At 35.7% G+C, this 18,651-nt stretch overlaps 1 protein-coding gene across 1 annotated transcript in view; it reads right to left on the bottom strand.

The window, feature by feature from the left end:
- The window catches only part of dyrk2 (dual-specificity tyrosine-(Y)-phosphorylation regulated kinase 2), a 64,448-nt gene that overhangs the window by 18,752 nt on the left and 27,045 nt on the right, over positions 1-18,651 (bottom strand). The window lies entirely within an intron of this gene.

The following is an 18,651-nucleotide window of genomic DNA, read 5'->3' as shown; positions in this document are numbered from 1 at the left end:
ATGAATCAGGAAGTGCACCGGATGAACAAGGAGTAATTAAGGACAGCTATGAAGAAGATGAAGAATGGAAAGGTCCAGATGACATACCTGTCATCACCTCCAGCATGGAGGTGTTTAGGAGAGATGGCAGTGGAGTTTTTAACCAGATTGTTTAATGGAATTTTGGAAAGTGAGAGGATGTCTGAGTGTACTGGTACCGATTTTTAACAATAATGGGGATGTGAAGAGCTGTAGTATCTACAGGGGGATAAAATTGATGAGCCACAGCATGAACTTATGGAAAAGAGTAGTGAAAGCTAGGTTAAGAAGGGAGGTGATGATTAGTGAGCAGCTGTATGGTTTCATGCCAAGAAACAGCACTGCAGATATGGTGTTTGCTCTGAGGGTGTTGATGGAGAAGTATAGGGAAGGTCAGAAGGAGCTGCATTGCTTATTTGTGGACCTGGAGAAAGCATATAACAGGGTGCCTCGAGAGGAGTTGTGGTATTGTATGAAGAAGTCGGGAGTGGCAGAGAAGTATGTAAGAGTTTTACAGGATATGTACAAGGGAAGTGTGACATTGATGAGGTCTGCAGTAGGAGTGATGGATGCATTCAAAGTGGAGGTGTGATTACATCAGGGATCGGCTCTGAGCCATTTCTTATTTGCAATGGTGATGGACAGGAGTCCTGACTGTGATGCTTGCTGATGACATTGTGATCTGTATCAAGAGTAGGGAGCAGGTTGAGGAGAGTGAAGGTCAGTAGGAACAAGACAGAATACATGTGTGTGAATGATAGGGAGGTCTGTGGAATGGTGAGGATTCAGGGACAAGAGTTGGCGAAGGTGGAGGAGTTTAAATACTATTCATTACAGAGTAACAGGGATTGTGGAAGAGATGTGAAAAAGAGAGTGCAGGCAGGGTGGAATGGGTGGAGAAGAGAGTCAGGGGTAATAAGCAGGAGACAGAGCTTGTGGTAGCAGTGTTAAAGATGCTAAGATTTGCATTGGGTGTGAGGAGGATGGACAGGATTAGAAATGAGTACATTAGAGGGTCAACTCCGGTTGGACGGTTGGGAGACAAAGTCATAGAGGCGAGATTGCGTTGGTTTGGACATGTGCAGAGGAGAGATGCCGAGTATATTGGGAGAAGGATACTAAGGATAGAGCTGTCAGGCAAAAGGAAAAGAGAAAGGCCTAAGTAAAGATTTATGGATGTGCCGAGAGAGGACATGCAAGTGAAGGGTGTAACAGAGCAAGGTGCAGAAGACAGGAAGAGACGTAAAAAGATGATCTGCTATGGCAACCCCTAACGGGAGCAGCCCAAAGAAGTAGAAGAAGTAATATTGCAAAACTACAAGGGTTTCTTAAGATGCAAGATATTGAAAAACTCAATCTTCCTCTCCATTGGTGGTGACGGTTATAATGCTTTCTGGTTAGAACTACTGAATTGTTCCCCTGGTTCTCTGCAGCTAATTCAAAGCATGGTAGCACAGATGATAACCAGAATTAAGAAGCATGGTAATAGAACTGCAGATTTTAAATCATTCTAATGGCTTCCAGCATGGCCTCAGCATGAATGAAAACTCACTCTTTTAGCAAAGCAAATTCTTGTCAGATCTATAGTTGTTATTTCATATTGCTGTCTTATAATGTTTTGTAGTAATTGTTTTTATTTTTCCACTTTTTCCATTTTCTGTGTTGATGGTGGTACAGGCATGTATTGAATGTGTAATCACATTTGATGGACCTGTTTTCAAGTGGCTTCCATCCAAATTTAAATATTGCCTATAGAAAAATCATATCAGAATGTTGCTGAGCTCAGATGAATAAAATTAGTTCTTAAAACTACCCAATAAATTTCTGCATGTATGTATACACGGATCAGCCACAAACTTTGAAGCCACTGACAGCTGAATTGAATACTACTGATTATCTTATTTCAATGGCACCTCCCAAGGTGTGGGATATATTCAGCAGCAATTGAACAGACAGTTCTTGAAGGTGATGTGCTGGTAGTAGAATAAATAAACAAGTGTAAGGATCTCAGCAACTTTGTCAAGGGCCAAAATTTGAAGGCTAGATGACTGGGTCTTCAGGTCTTGTAGGTTCTTCCTGGTATGCAATGGTACCAAATGAGGTCCAAAGAAGAATAACTGGTGAATCAGTGGCAGGGTCATGAGTACCCAAGGCTCACTGATGCACACATGGAGCAAAGGCTAGCTCATCTGTTCCGAAACTACAGAAGAGCTATTGTACCACAATTGCTGAAAAATTGAATGCTGGCCATGATATAATGGTTTCAGAACACACAGTGCATTGCAGCTTCCTACACAGACACAGACTGGTCAGAGTGCTTATAATTGTCCTCTGTGGAAAGCACCTACAATGGGCATTTGAGTGTCAGAACTGGAGCACACAGCAATGGAAGAAAGTGGCCTGGTCTGATAAATCACATTGTCTTTTAGATCATGTGGATGGCCAGATGTGTGTTTATTGTTTACCTGAGGAACAGATGGCAGCAGGATGCACTATGGGATGAAGGCAAGCCGATTGAGGTGGTGTGATACCCTGGACAATGTTGTGCTGAGAAACCTTGGGTCCTGACATTCATGTGGATGTTACTTTGACAAGCATCACTTACCTAAAGACTGTTGTAGACTACGTACAATCCTTCAAGGCAACGGTATTCTTTGATGGGTGTGACCTCTTTTTTAGCTGACTAATATTTCCTGCCAAACTGCAAAAGACTTCAGGAATGGTTTGAGGAACATAAAGAGTGGTACTGGCTTTCTAATTCGGTAGAGCGGGTGGTCCAGCAATCGGAGGGTCGCAGGTTCGATCCTGGCTCCCGGCATGAGAATGCAGCTGTTGTGTCCTTGGGCAAGACACTTAACCTACCTTGCCTGCTGGTGGTGGTCGGAAGGATTGGTGGCGCCAGTGTTCGGCAGCCTCACTTCTGTCAGTGTGCCCCAGGGCAGCTGTGGCTACATAGTAGCTTATCATCACCAACGTATGAATGTGTGTGTGAATGACTGTTGTGTTGTAAAGCGCCTAGGGGGGTTCTTGAACTCTAGTTAGGCGCTATATCAAATACAGGCCATTTACATCTTAGCCCAATTGAGCATCAGTGAGAAGTGCTGGAAAAACAAATATGACTCATGGAGACCCCCACCTCACAACTTACAGGATTTAAATGATCTTCTGCTGCTAAAGACTTGATGCCAGTTACCACAGGACACATTTGGAAGTCTCATGGAGTAAATGCTTCAAAGGGTCAGATTTGTTTTGGTGGCACTTGGGGAACCTACACAATATTAGGCAGGTGCGTTTACTATTGTGGCTGATCGGTGTATATACAGTATACTATATATACACATACATAGAGATTATATATAGAGATATAGATATATATAGATATATATATATATAGATATATATATATATATATATAGATATATATATAGATATAGATATATATAGATATAGATATAGATATATATAGATATAGATATAGATATATATATATAGATATAGATATAGATATAGATATATATATATAGATATAGATATATATATATATATATAGATATATATATAGATATAGATATATATATATATATATATATATATATAGATATATATATATATATATATATATATATATATATATATATATATATATATATATATATATATATATATATATATATATATATAGATATATATATATATATAGATATATATATATATATATATAGATATATATATATATATATATATAGATATATATATATATAGATATATATAGATATATAGATATATATATATATATATATATATATATATATATATATGTATATATAGATAGATATATATATATATATATATATAGATATATATATATATATAGATATATATATATATATATATATATAGATATATATATATATATATATATATATATATATCTATATATATATATATATCCTGGAGGGCCAAAATGGCTGCAGGTTTTCATTCCAACCCATTTTCTTAATTAGAAACCAATCCTTGCCAATCTCTGACTCGTATTGAAGACTACCAAGCCATAAAATTCAATGTTAGCTTCTTATATCGTAGACTTTTTCTCATCCAAATGAGTTGAAGTCTAAATGGATCATTTTCAATCTGTTTTTTTTCCTTTTCAAGGATATCATCCAAATGCTTTGAAGCCTAAAACGGATAATTTTCAGTTTGTCAGATTTTCTATTAAGTGTTTTATTAAATCAAACAGTGTATGATGAACACACACAGATGTAAATGGAAACAAGTTAGATGAAGAACTGCTGGCTGCTTTGCCATTTACATCTTACTGCTAATAAGAAGCCATTAAAACCAACTGAATGCAGCTGTAAGATTGAAACAAGCAATTAAGGGTGGGGAAACTTAGCAAATGAGACAACTAAAATGAAGCATCAAAACGTAACTTAAGTAATAAGTGCTTCATCAGCAATAAATAACTTCTCATTAAGAAACTGGGTTGGAACAAAAACCTGTAGCCACTGCGACTTTCCAGGACCGACATTGCCCACCCCTGCCCTAAAGTATCCATGCTTTGTATTTGTTGTATAGCATGCTAGGCTCACAAGTGAAAGTGTGCTTACCAACTATTCAACGGAATTAAGTATTAAATTAGAAGTAAATCTAGTAGATAAATGTACTTGCTCCGGATGACATGGATTAAACCCGTCCCCTTGTCAACCAGATGTCCAAGTCAGAGGCAATTCACATGTCAGATAAAGAGGACTGGCAATCTTGCTATGGAAAACTCTGTCAGCCACCTGAAGCCTTCTGTTCTATGTTTAAGAATCTATTTTAAGGGTGGAGTAAGTACACTTTGACACCCTCCTGTTTATCTGTATAATCTATATAAATAACAGGTTCATTATGTTTTACAAGACAACAATGACTATGACTATTACATATAATTACAGCTCTGAAGACTGACTGATATCCTTAGATTTACCAGACAATAGGTGTGCATTCCTGATCACTAAGCAAAATAAATTAAATGCTGACAAATGCTTCCCTGACCTTGTAACCTGTCTCTTGTTTATACTTAGATCAAGAGTAAACATATGAAAGGAAAAACTGCTTCCTTGGTTATTTATTGTGTATATATAATGTACATACACAAATACAAGGTGGTTAGCCCTACTCCCTCATCACTTCAGCTGAATCTAGGCCCAGCTACTGCAAGTACACAAGTTCACTCACTATGCCTACCAAATTTTTATACCATATCCCAAGATGTATGTCTCATGTCGATTGGTAACTCTATATTAGTCACATGTGAGTGAGTGTGTGTGTGTGAGAGAGAGAGAGATTCTTGTGACAGAGTTGCAACCATCAAAGGTTGTTTCCGGTCATATACTGAATGATGCTGGTGTATGGGCTAGCCACTTGTGTGATAGGTATCTTACAGGACGATGGCTTCAAAAGCTGTGCAGTATAGTTATCACCAATTGTTTATTAGTATATTAAGACTGGAGGTAGTTCCTGGCCCATACAAGCCTCTTTTTCTTAATTTGCAATTTTAGCAATGGATTTCATACTGCCACAGTACCTATCAAACCTGCCTTTTCTTTGCAGTTTAAAATGACTCTTGGCTTAATTCAACCACTGTCCAGTGAGGCACCTGGCACGCAAACTGAGGATTCTCAGAAACTTTGTGGCTTTGAGTCTACCAGCCCTGATCCAGTCAGAATTTACTCCAATTTTCAAGTTGCATTTGAAGGTGTAAGAAACTGTACTCACTGACACTTTGGCTTTCTTTCCAATGTCTCTAAAAGTACCAATGTTGTTTCTCGTCCTAGTGTGTATATAAACACAGAGAACACCAGTTTCTGTATTACATCTTGCCTGAAACACAGAGAACACCAGTTTCTGTATTACATCTTGCCTGAAGAAGGGGCCTCAGTTGCCTCGAAAGTTTGCATATTGTAATCTTTTTAGTTAGCCAGTAAAAGGTGTCATTTTGCTTGGCTTTTCTCTACAATGTCTCTAAAAGAAAGACTTACAGCTTTAAGGGTTATAGTGGTCTGTCTGTCTATGTTTAATTGCCCACATTCTTGCCATGATGATAGTCATATATAGTGCAATATTGTCCAAATAATCCTTCAGAGGGTGTAGCAACACAGACAAAGGGTTTGCAAGTAATCACTGAAAGTTGAAACATCTGTAAGAATTGTTAACATCAACTTTCAAGGCTTAATTAACTTCCACTGCTGCAGAAAAGCTGTAAGCTGTTAACCTTTTACTTTTTCCCAGAAAAAAGACTTTTTAAACAACTCTACAAATTACATTTTGTAAAAATGAAAAATTGTCTTAATCTAAACTTGATTTTTTAACCTCTGGCAGTTTACAGGTTACCTTTGTACCATTTCAATATAATAAATGGACTTGAACTGCTTTGATTTTAATAAAATAGAAGTGTGTGTTTGTAGGTCTCTCTCTCACTACATATATATATATATATATATATATATATATATATATATATATATATATATATATATATACACATATATACATATACATATATATACATATATATACATATATATATATATATATATATATACACATACATACATACATACATACATACATACATACATACATACATACATACATACATACATACATACATACATACATACATACATATATATATATATATATATATATATACACACACACACACACACACACACACACACACACACACAGTACAGGCCAAAAGTTTGGACACACCTCCTCATTCAATGTGTTTTCTTTATTTTCATGACCATTTACATTGGTAGATTCTCACTGAAGGCATCAAAACTATAAATGAACACATGTGGAGTTATGTACTTAACAAAAAAAGGTGAAATAACTGAAAACATGTTTTATATTCTAGTTTCTTCAAAATAGCCACCCTTTGCTCTGCACACTCTTGGCACTCTCTCGATGAGCTTCAACAGGTAGTCACTTGAAATGGTTTTATTTTATTACATTGAATGAGGAGGTGTGTCCAAACTTTTGGCCTGTACTATATATTTTATACATACACACACATATAAATATAATTAAATTTGAATATATTATTTATATATATATATATATATATATATATATGTGTTTATATACACACATACAAAGGATGGATAGATAGATAGATAGATAGATAGATAGATAGATAGATAGATAGATAGATAGATAGATAGATAACCCATAAAACTAAACACAAGATTCTCAAACCTGCTCAATCCATTTCAGGATAAGGGGGAGGAAAACAACAAAGTAGGAAAATGGCCCTGGACGAGGCCCCACTCCATCGCACAGCCCACTCATACACACACTACCACTGGGCTGAGTTTATAATGGCTAAATAACATAAAGCATGGATATAACAGGAGAACTAGTATCTCCAAAGGAAAACTCATGCAGACACAGGAATAATGACCAGATGTGGGATTCAAACACAAGATAATGGATCCGTGAAGTTGGAAAACAAAACACTGTGCTGCACATATCAGTAAATTCCGAGGCACAGAAAGAACAAGCTGATTCAAGTAACAGCAATTAGCAATAATGATTCTAGAGTTGAATCTTCTTTTATTCTTTTTGCTTTCTATTTCACATATTCTTTAAAAGCAGTGTGTAATGGCCATGGTCTTTATAACATCTCAACAAACAATCTAAAATAAAAATGAAGTATTTGGAATTATCATTAATTATCTAAAGGGCACCAGGTTAGTTCTCCATTTCTTTGTTATGTTCAGTTAACCTTTTGACTATACTATTTTGTATAGTCAGTTTGACTACTACGCAACATTTAAGTTCACCACATTTTCGTCTCAAGGCCAACTTAATGCTGAAAAAGAGGTGACAAAGGCCTGATAATGAACCTATGGAAAATCACTAAAGGGGGAAAAAAAGCACGTGTTCAGTCTTCTCCCAAGGACAAGTTTCCAGAAATGGCTGCCTAGTGAGAAGCACCACAGATTAAGTTCTCTATAAGCAGTAACACATATGTCGCTGTCCAGCAGGACTTCAAATTCCACAGCTCAAAGTTTGTCAATCAAAGCCTTTGCTAATGCAAGCATTCCTGTAAAACCATGACGTGCCCTTAGGCTGTTAAGGAATACATGACAAGCAAGAATGGTTACCGAACCTGTATAAACAAAGAAACAAATACGGGCAAATACAAAAATCACCGTGGCCAGTAGGTAAACAACAGCAAATGGCTAGCGGCTCAGGAGTTTAACATAAAGCCCTCTGCACTGACGTGATTATACCTTGACAATGCTTGAATATTATAAAAAGAGGAAATGCTATGCTAGAATTCTATGCTGGAATCCTCAACATACAGTAAACACATTTTCTTATTTTTGCATTAGAAATATTTAGCCTCCAAAATTCAGCACCCCATCCTTGAGCATTATTATCTGATGTTAATTTTTACACATAAGCAAAGTACACACTTTAAAGAATAATACCATGACAGATTCTTTATTATTAGACCATGCCAGGGACCTGGGTTTAGTGTCCCCATGTTCGTGAGGGCTCTCTTTACTCTCCCTTTACTCCCAACTTGGGGTATGTAAATTAGGTTAATTGGTGAGATTAGCTGTTTCACTGCAAGCTTGTGTGACAGTATGCAAATATGCCAAGCAATTATCCGCTGATTCAACCAGCACTGGTTTCTTCCGTATGGCTGATAATTCCAGCATTTGATCCAGTTCTCATATATCTTGATTTAAAAGTAGGTTTAAAATACGGTTCAAACATTTCTATTAATAGACTCTATATACTAATTCTTTTTTCTTTATCTGGATTCCAGAAAACCAGTTCTGAATGCTAGACCACTACTGGGATTAGTCCTGTAGTGGCTTGAAATGACTGAAACTTGGATGAAACTGACCTGGTCAAGGGGAGAAGATTCAAAGTTCACGACGAATGTACTCTGGGCCAAAGATGAACTGAAAATGACACTAATCTCCTGCTTTGTCAATTCGAAGAAGATTGAAACTCTCAGGAAATAGCAAAAAGTGGTGTATCTTGCCTGTTTAAAACCATTAGTCATTAAAACCCAAAGCCATGCCTCTGTGCTGAATGAATGACAGAATACCGTACTTGGCCCAAAAACGGCGAGACTATTCTGGTGTGGAAATTAATTTGTCAACTGTAAATATTGGATCTGTTCATTGCACATTTACTGTATAACCATTTCCATAGAATTCCTGGCAAGAGTCATATGGCCAGCACAGTCTTCAATTAATAGAATTTGGGCTCCCTTCCTTCATAATACTGGATAAAAAGTTTAGATATATTTTGTTTAATGGGCAAAGGAGATTCCAACTCCTAGATGTGCAGCTGAATTTTCTTAGGTTTTAAGAGTGAATTATAAGTGCCTTAAAAGTAAAACAAAAGCATCCAACAATGAATAACAAATTTTGCCAATACATCAAGGTAGAGGAGGAATAGCCCCTCAGTTGGCAGGAAGTTGCAGAAAATTACCCCACTATCACAGTACTGACAGACTTTTCAGGAAGGAAAAGTTCCACCTATCTAGTAATACGAGCAGGTGCCAGTAATCTGTGTATACAATCTCATGCTTGATACAGGCAAACAAGTTATAATAAAAAAAGAAACTGTTAAGAGTTTCAGAGGAGGGGGAAATCAATAAAGAACAATGGTGTACTACTTTTGCCATTATACATTACCAATCCACTAAAGAAGCCTATTTGGGGCTTTTTTTTAACCTGCATTCCCACAATCAACACACTGCAAATGGTGACTCTGCTGCAATAATTATAATCCCAAAATATCTGGTCCTCTTTCAAATGATCAAGAAAAAGGAAAAAAAAAACAGTGGGAATATGTCCTATGGAGTAACGAATCACACTTCTCTGTCTGGCATCCAGATGGGTGAGTCTGGGTATGATGTATGCCGGGAGAACATTACCTTCCTGACTGCACTGTGCCAACTTCAAAGTTCAGTGTAGGAGGGACAATGGTGTGGGGCTGTTTTCCAGTGTTCGGGCTCGGTCCCTTACTTCCAGTGAAGAGCAATCTCAATGCTTCAGCATATCAAGACATTTTGGACAATGCTATACTTCCAACTTTGTGGAAGCAGTTTGGGGAAGGCCCATTTCTCTTCCAGCATGACTGTGTCCCAGCGCAAAAAGCAAGGTCCATAAAAACATGGTTGGATGAGTTTGGTGTGGAAGAACTTGACTGGCACGCACAGAGCCCTGACCTCAACCCCATCATAAACCTTTGGGATGAACTGAAATGGAGATTGACAGTCAGGCCTTCTCATCCAACATTGGTGCCTGATCTCATAAATGCTCTACAGAATGAATGGGCACAAATTCCCACAGAAACACTTCAAAATCTTGTGGAAAGTCTTCCAAGAAGAGTGGAAACTGTTACAGGCACAAAGGGGGGACCAACTCCATATTAAAGTTTATGGATTTGAATACAACATCATTAAAGTCCCTGTTGGTGTAACAGTCAGGCATCCTAATGCTTTTGTCCATAAAGCGCATGCTTGAATATATTCAATTATTAAATATTCCAATCTTCAGGATTAAGTGACAGCCATCCTACAAGCACAAGGACTTAAGAGTGCTAAAAATCGCCCAGAGCTATGTTTTGACAACATACTATTAGTCTGTTATGCCCTGTATCCAAGTACTAGCAGATTTACTGTGGATAGACTTCAAATCCACTTATGCAATTAAAAAAGTAGGATAACTGAAGTCAAGAGTTTTTCAAGAATTGACACATTTTTGCCTATAGAAAACAATTTAAGCTTAACCAAAATACAATAAAAAGTGAATGATTCAGCTGTGCAAGTGCACTGCAGTCCTTACTATGTACTGCAGTAGTGTGGCCAAAGTGTCATGATATCATCATGTCATGGAATTCTTGGAAACCCCAATTGCTTATTACCCAATTCAACACAGGACATTACAAGTACGTCCTTTTTGTAACTTTAAAGTTAGATGGTCTTTATTAATTTCTATTATAAAAAATGATTCAATTTTCTCTTATATGTTAAAATTCATCAGTTTCTGAAATCTGCACTATATACAAGTACATATTTTGAATCTGTTAAATACTGCAGTGTACAAAAAGCTTACCTACACTAAAGCATTTGAGAAAATGCTGGAGGAGAATTATAATACTTTTAAATGTTTACTGTCGCTACACACAAAACATCCAGACTAATGGCATCACCCTGCAATATGGTAACAGAGCCACACATCACAGAAGGCCCAGGCAGAAAATTATCATCAATACAGAGGAAAACCTAAGAGCAATGTTAACATCTGTAGAGATCTGTTCTAGATACAACTTTAATGAAGCCTTTGCCATATTATAAAAACACCAATCACCCAAGGCAAAAAGTGTTTTCAACATCTACAAACTGGCAGGCAGCACCACATTGTCAAAATTCTGAGCAGCAGCTTCAAACTTTTTTGAAGTCATGTGTGTCAAAAACACTTAGTGTACAATCACTTAACATCACGTCAATGCTATATTATACTCATTGCACTGTACATGGCGCATTTTTAGCAATTTCTGCATGCAATTTAGTTTTTCTATGTGATTTTTATATCCACCTTTTTGGTTCATGCCTTATACAACAGTCTCCCTTCACATTGATTTGCTTATGTTTTTCTACTTAATATTTAAATTTACATGAATGTACCATACACAAATACAGACAGAATTAACTAGAAAATATTTTAGTTATTCTATATCAAAGTAGAATTCTCAAAATCATGACTAACTTTCTCTTTTAAACAAAGACGATCTATATTTTCTTCAAATGCAAAATCTACTTACTGCAGAAGGCCACCTGTGAGGGGAAAAGCAGTGAAAGATCCTGGAATTACACATCGGCATTCAAAGTAAAATAAAAAAGCCTGTTCTTCATTTCAAAAAAGCACAACAAATCAGTTTAATAAAGATTCCAAAGCATTATTTTCTACAAATAACCACAGATTCCTAACCCTCTGAATATTTACACATAATATAAATTCCAGCCAATTTCTTACCTGCATGATCAGAGGGTCACAGTTTAAGTCATGGCCTTCAAGGAGAACAGGATGCAAGTCTACTGTACAGTACAAATACAGGGCAACAAGAGAAAGGAACCGGTAGATTTGAGGTAAATGATGTTTCTATTTTATATGAGATTTTAAGTTGAACTGAATCGCAATACAGGTTTCATGTTATATATGGAGTCAGCCATACCCTTCAGCTTAAGGGGGAATCACATACTCGAGGATACTGGTGGATATTATGGGGAAGTGCATTTCAAAGCTGAAGCCAGGAAGCACTTTTTTAATGCAGAGTTGCGGGACTCTGTAACAAATTAGCAAAACTTGTAGTTGAAGCAGAAACCTTTATAACCTTTAAGAAGAATCTGGATGACAGCTTAGCTATTTGCTAAACAATCAGGCTTGATAGACTGAATGGTCTCCTCTCGTTCATCAAACTTCTTAATTTCTTATGTTCTATACATAGAAATATACACAGAGAGTCTTATTTATTTTTGATTTTATTTTTAAATTGCTTTTTTCTGGCCACAACAGTAAAATTTAACAAATAAGCACTAAAAAATGTCCATACTTCTATCATCATCTGTACAATAAATACAGTATCATAGAACTGGCCACTATATTTAAAGTCCACTAAAACATAGTCAATGTCAAGTGGAAACAGCAGCAATTTTAACTCTCGCACCTTCAAAAAAAAAAAAAACTAAACAAAAAAAAAAAAAAAAACCATACATATTTACACATCCACATTCATTCCATGGTAATTTTCACATCGGTGTACTACACACTGCAGCATTATAAAAACACATCTAATTTGTTGCTCAGTTATAAGAGGAGAATTGCCATCTCCAATTTTGGACTTCACAATTAAAAGCAAAAAGGTACAATTTTTCAAAAACAATAAGCCTTGAATTTGTTTAAATTTTTATTTATTTTATTATTTTTTTACAAAATTTATCATACCACTGTGTAACAGAGGGCAATACCAACTGTAAACATATGGTAGAAAGAAAAATCTCAAATACATCCATCCATGTCAAAACATTAGATCCCAGTATTATGCTACATTAATTAATTATTGTGTTTTTGTAACAGTTCACTTTATAAGTGAGAAAACACCCACCCTCACCCCTGTCACTTGAAAAAGGCTCCCATTCATTAAGTTAAAAGTAGTTAACCAGATGTCAAGTTTACCCAAATGCACTATTACAAATATCCTGGCATTGTACGTAACTGCCAGAAATAAAAAGGAATGCACTTTGGTATATACCAAATGCCCTGGGGTTGATTTGCTTTATGCCCCTTTCCAATACATTAATTACACAACAAAATTTGAGGTAACTTATTTTATATTTTTTATTTATGCTGTGCATTTTTTACATTACTTAGCATCAGCCAAATATTTTAAACAGAATAAGACATAAAAAAGCTTATGAGAAGGCCACCTGATGCCTATAATTAAAAAGACACCCCTGCACAAATTCTGCTTTCAAAAAGTGTTTAAGAAAAAAAAAACACAAGCAGCAATAGGGGTGCTTATAATTAAAAAAAAGGTGACACTAAAACTGCATTTTAAAATGCTTGTAATTCAATAATAAACACCAGGGCTTGACACCAAGTAAACAAACAAAACATGGCATTGATAACAAAAGGCACATTGTTTTAACACTAAGGGTACAATTCTATATGGTTAAAGTGAAAAATGTCTCTAGTCATTCCTCAGCTCATTTGTTTTTGCAACAGGACTGTCTCCTGTTACAGATGGATATCCTTGTGGACTGCAAGGTAAGCCCTGTTTGGTTTACACACTCCTAGCAACAAGGAAAGCAGCTAGAGGCCCTCGCTACTCCACAAAATTGCCTACTTTTCAGTCAGAGCCCTTGTTCTTAGCACTGGTGGCAGAGCAGAGTGTCATGCGAATTTCCTTCCCTTTTTAATAATTGATGGGATTCAAGAAAGCTGACTAAGTCAGTCTTGTGCAATAGCAACATGAAATGCAAGACTCAAGTTCTGTGGTGGACTAGGCACAATCAAGCCCGAATTGTTTCCAGTAGTGTTTTAAAAAAATTCAAGACACCAAACAATGGCCACATGGTACCAGAAAAGTACTGCAGTAATATCTATTATTTAAAAGACAATCAAATTTAGCTAGTTAGAATGTGACTAAACTAGTCACAAAAGTAGCACTGTATTCAATGCATTGTTTTTAACAATAGCCCAGAATAAACAAGCATTTTAGGACCTTACATTAATGTATTCTAAGGGACAGCAAATATCAGTGCATTTAATTTCAGTATTTTCTAACTTACATAAGTTAACACATAGATGAAACATGGTTCTTTAGCTAAAGTGAGTATTTTGCTTAGGTTTTCATATATTATTCAATCTGCATAAAGAACAATAAAGAGGATAATGTAAGTCAGCAAAACTGGATAAAAATTGTTATAGCCTCAGAATTCACCCCCAAATAAAAATGGGGCTACAAAATGAGTCATTTTTATTTTGAAGCATGTTACATTTGGATGATAAAGTAGAAGCATGCTGGCAAGTATCTTTTGTTTTTTTTTTTAACCAAAACCTTTCCTTATGCACCCAAACCGGCACTCTGTCACTCTTTAGTAGGCTTGTTACAAGCCCCTCCCAACTCTGCAATGATTTACATTCTGTTAATAAAAGCCCTGATTTTTCCACCTTTTTAAATAAACATACATCTTCAAGCTTCTCTAACCTTGCCAAGTTTGTGTCTCTTTTTCTCTGATTGTAAACCTAGGCAAAATCCTTTGTACCATTGCAATCGTAATTTCACCATTTATAAAACACACCAGTAGGCCTGGAGGTTTCTATAGCACTACTTAAAAACAAACCTTCCAGCCATCCTCTCTTACAAAGTCACCTCCCACTAACTACAACCTCAGAGAGATCACAAGAGCTGCTGTCTCCCAGTAGCTTTGTTAGAACTACATCCAAATGATTGCTATAGCAATATCAACAACAAAGACCAAGCAATGCCAAGGTGTGCAGCTAAGTGCTTAGGCCTCATCTCTACAAATAAGAAAAGTACTCTATGAGCAAGTATATGTGCGCGTACCACTAGCACCAAAAAAACCTAGCAAAACACAAGAAGGTCACAAATGAACAGGTAACACTGAAAATATTTTTCACCTGCTGATTTGCCATTAGATTAGGACTGTCAGTTATTTGTATAGAGTTTTAACTTCTCTTCGGATCTTTATTTGTTTTCTTAAGCATTTTCCAAAAAGGCTAATTATGAAGGATGCTATTTTGCTCATACCTGAAGATGAACACATTGGTGGTAAATTATCAACTACATAAGACAACCTAATCGCAAATGTATGTTAACATTTAGGATCCTGCAAAGACTTAGTGAGAAAAATAACTTGAGCGCTATTACCTTGTGCTCATTCTGCGCTGGTAATTACAGGTGGATCTGCTGTCTATGGAGGGGTGCAACATGAAAACATATGGTTATACAAAAGTATTATCATATTAAAAACCTGTAACTGTGTGAAAACACAACCTGGCTCCTATATGGTTTGTGGTATTTTTTTTTTTTTTTTAAATTTTAATTTTTGAAGTTGCCTGAATATAATCGTATAAATCGTATATTATGCTGTTACTTTGCATATTGCTGCTGAAAGATCCCTGTAATTTTAATTTCATAATTGTATTTTTTCTTTAAAGAGGAATGTTAAGAATAAGAGGCACCTGACATATCTTTGAAGTAAACACATTTATGACTATATATATTTTTTGCATGGTTACCTCATGGTCTTTGCAGTACTTTCTTTATAATCAAGACCATATGAAAGAGGTTTCTCGCAGAGTATCTGCAAAGATTATTCTTAATCACTATGTATCTCTCAAGACATACATAATTTACAGATAGATAGATAGATAGATAGATAGATAGATAGATAGATAGATAGATAGACAGACAGACAGACAGATTGATAGATCCAAAAAAAGCACATACAGATGAAACTGAGTGCAATATAAACTTTACTTTGCCAACAGAAACCCACCCATAACTTGTAAATTTACCTCTCAATGAGTATACCATATTATTATTCAGTATTAAGCATTTCCATATTAATAAATGTAGATACTAATATTTCTAATCAAATATTTACTTAACTCCTACAACAATGTATCATAAATGCATTTATAATCTTTTGACTGTGGTAGACCTTTGGTGTTCCTTTACTTCTAACGGGTGCTAACAATCGCTGCAAGCAATCAGTATACTCAAGGATCTAGACTAGACTACCTCAATGAAATCCATCAAATCTGGGGTATTAACATTCTCATCTTTGATAAGCCCTTGTAACATATAGAAATATATGTATGAACATGCACAAAGAATTTAAGCTTTCATATTTATCTGTCAAAGCACAAATGGAGACTAAAACCCTATTTGAACACTACACTATGAAATAATCCATTATTCATGATTGTCTTCTGAGGTCACAACATGTATTAATAATCAGTATCCTCATCTGAACTGACAGAGGCATGTTATTGCATGTCAACTATCACATTACCCACCATCCCAAAATGGTCTTGTCTTTGATTAATTTCCTTTAATAAATTACATGTTGAATTAAAACAAAGGCAAAAAAAAAAAAGAAAACCAAGCACTATACTGGCAAAACAAAAAGAGACAACATTAACAGAGATTTTATCCTATGCAATTTAATTATTGTTAAAACCTATAGTAGGTCTAGAGGACACACTAGAGTTTTACGGTTTTACTTTGACTACCAGAGGGTGATCTGCAGAACATGCACTCCAAAGTCTAATTTTCTTGACTCAACAGTGGTTTTCTCATCATGATTGTTTGTGTTCTGGTAATTAAGCAAGACCTAATCTGTTCATCAACAGAAGATTGTATGGAGCAACCTCCTTTTGATTTTTCATGTAAAAATATTCTGCCTAAACATTTTAACAACAGGAATTCAGTAAACTACAGTGAGACACGCAATGGAATATTTTTAATAATATACTGCACATCTGCAATGTAATTTTTCAACATTTTTTAAGAAACAAATGGACAAGAGAAAGACCAGTGCATGTGATTTGAACAAATTATATCACTGCCATTTCAAAAGATCAATATTATAAAATGCATCACCATTTATTTATTTTTTAAAATCTTTTCTTGTTCAATTACATTTGTAATTGAATTTGTAATCAGTAATTACAGTCTTCCACTTAATAATATAATTAAACATGGAAACACCTAAAACTACATATTATGGAAGTTTGGCTTCCTTAATTTTTAACCCATTCAAAAACAACATTTTTAACCAGAAATGAAGGAGCGAACAGTAAAAATAAGAACGGAGTAAAAAAGAAAAAGTTGGGAAACGAGTAATTTTAAGGTTGTATTCAAAGAATGCAGGCAGGTATAAAAGGATATTTTATATATATACACACACATACATACATATACAGTAATCCCTCGCTATATCGCGCTTAGACTTTCGCGGCTTCACTCTATCGCGGATTGTAAATGTAAGCATATCTAAATATATATCACGATTTTTCGCTGGTTCGCGGATTTCTGCGGACAATGGGTCTTTTAATTTATGGTACATGCTTCCTCAGTTTGTTTGCCCAGTTGATTTCATACAAGAGGCGCTATTGGCGGATGGCTTAGAAGCTACCCAATCAGAGCATGTATTACATATTAACTAAAACTCCTCAATCATATAAGATATGCTTCCCCGCGCGGTGCTTGATTTTTTGCTTTTCTCTCTCACCCTCTCTGACATTCTCTGCACTAGACGGAGGGGGTGTGAGCAGAGGGTCTGTTTGCTTAGAAGATACGGATGCTACTCTAAAATATGCCGCTTTATCGAGGTGCTTCGGCATACATAAAAGCCTAAAAGCACGTATTGATTTTTTGATTGTTTGCTTTTCTGTCGAGTGCTCTCTTTCTCTGACATTCTCTGCTCCAGACACACATTCTTTGAAGAGGAAGATATGTTTACATTCTTTTAATTGTGAGAAAGAACTGTCATCTCTGTCTTGTCATGGAGCACAGTTTAAACTTTTGACTAAAGGGTGTTATTTCATGTCTAGAGGGCTCTAATAATGTTAACAGTGTGGGAGAGTTTATAAGGGCTTAAAATATATAAAAATAACCATACAAACATAAGGTTTCTACTTCGCGGATTTTCATCTATTGCGGGGGGTTCTGGAATGCAACCCCGATCGAGAGGATTACTGTATATATATATATATATATATATATATATATATTTATTCACACACAAACACGCTCAAATATATAAATATACATATAAACATTATATCTATATACGAGGTGCGATCCAAAAGTTCCGGGAATGCATTTACTGTATTTAAAAGCATACACACCAAATAACAATTAATGGTGAACAGTTCCTTCAAAAAAGTCACCCGCTGAGTTGATACACCAATCTCAGCGAGATTTCAACCTTTTGAAGCATCTCTGGAAGTCGTTTTTAGTCAGTGTGTTCAAGACGTCGGTTGTTACAGCTTGGATCTCCACCACCGTCTC

The sequence above is a fragment of the Polypterus senegalus genome, chromosome 11 (genome assembly GCF_016835505.1).
Source record: "Polypterus senegalus isolate Bchr_013 chromosome 11, ASM1683550v1, whole genome shotgun sequence".
Classification (NCBI taxonomy): domain Eukaryota; kingdom Metazoa; phylum Chordata; class Cladistia; order Polypteriformes; family Polypteridae; genus Polypterus; species Polypterus senegalus.
The sequence above is the reverse complement of the archived record's forward strand: the minus strand, read 5'-3'. Positions and strand labels throughout refer to the sequence as shown.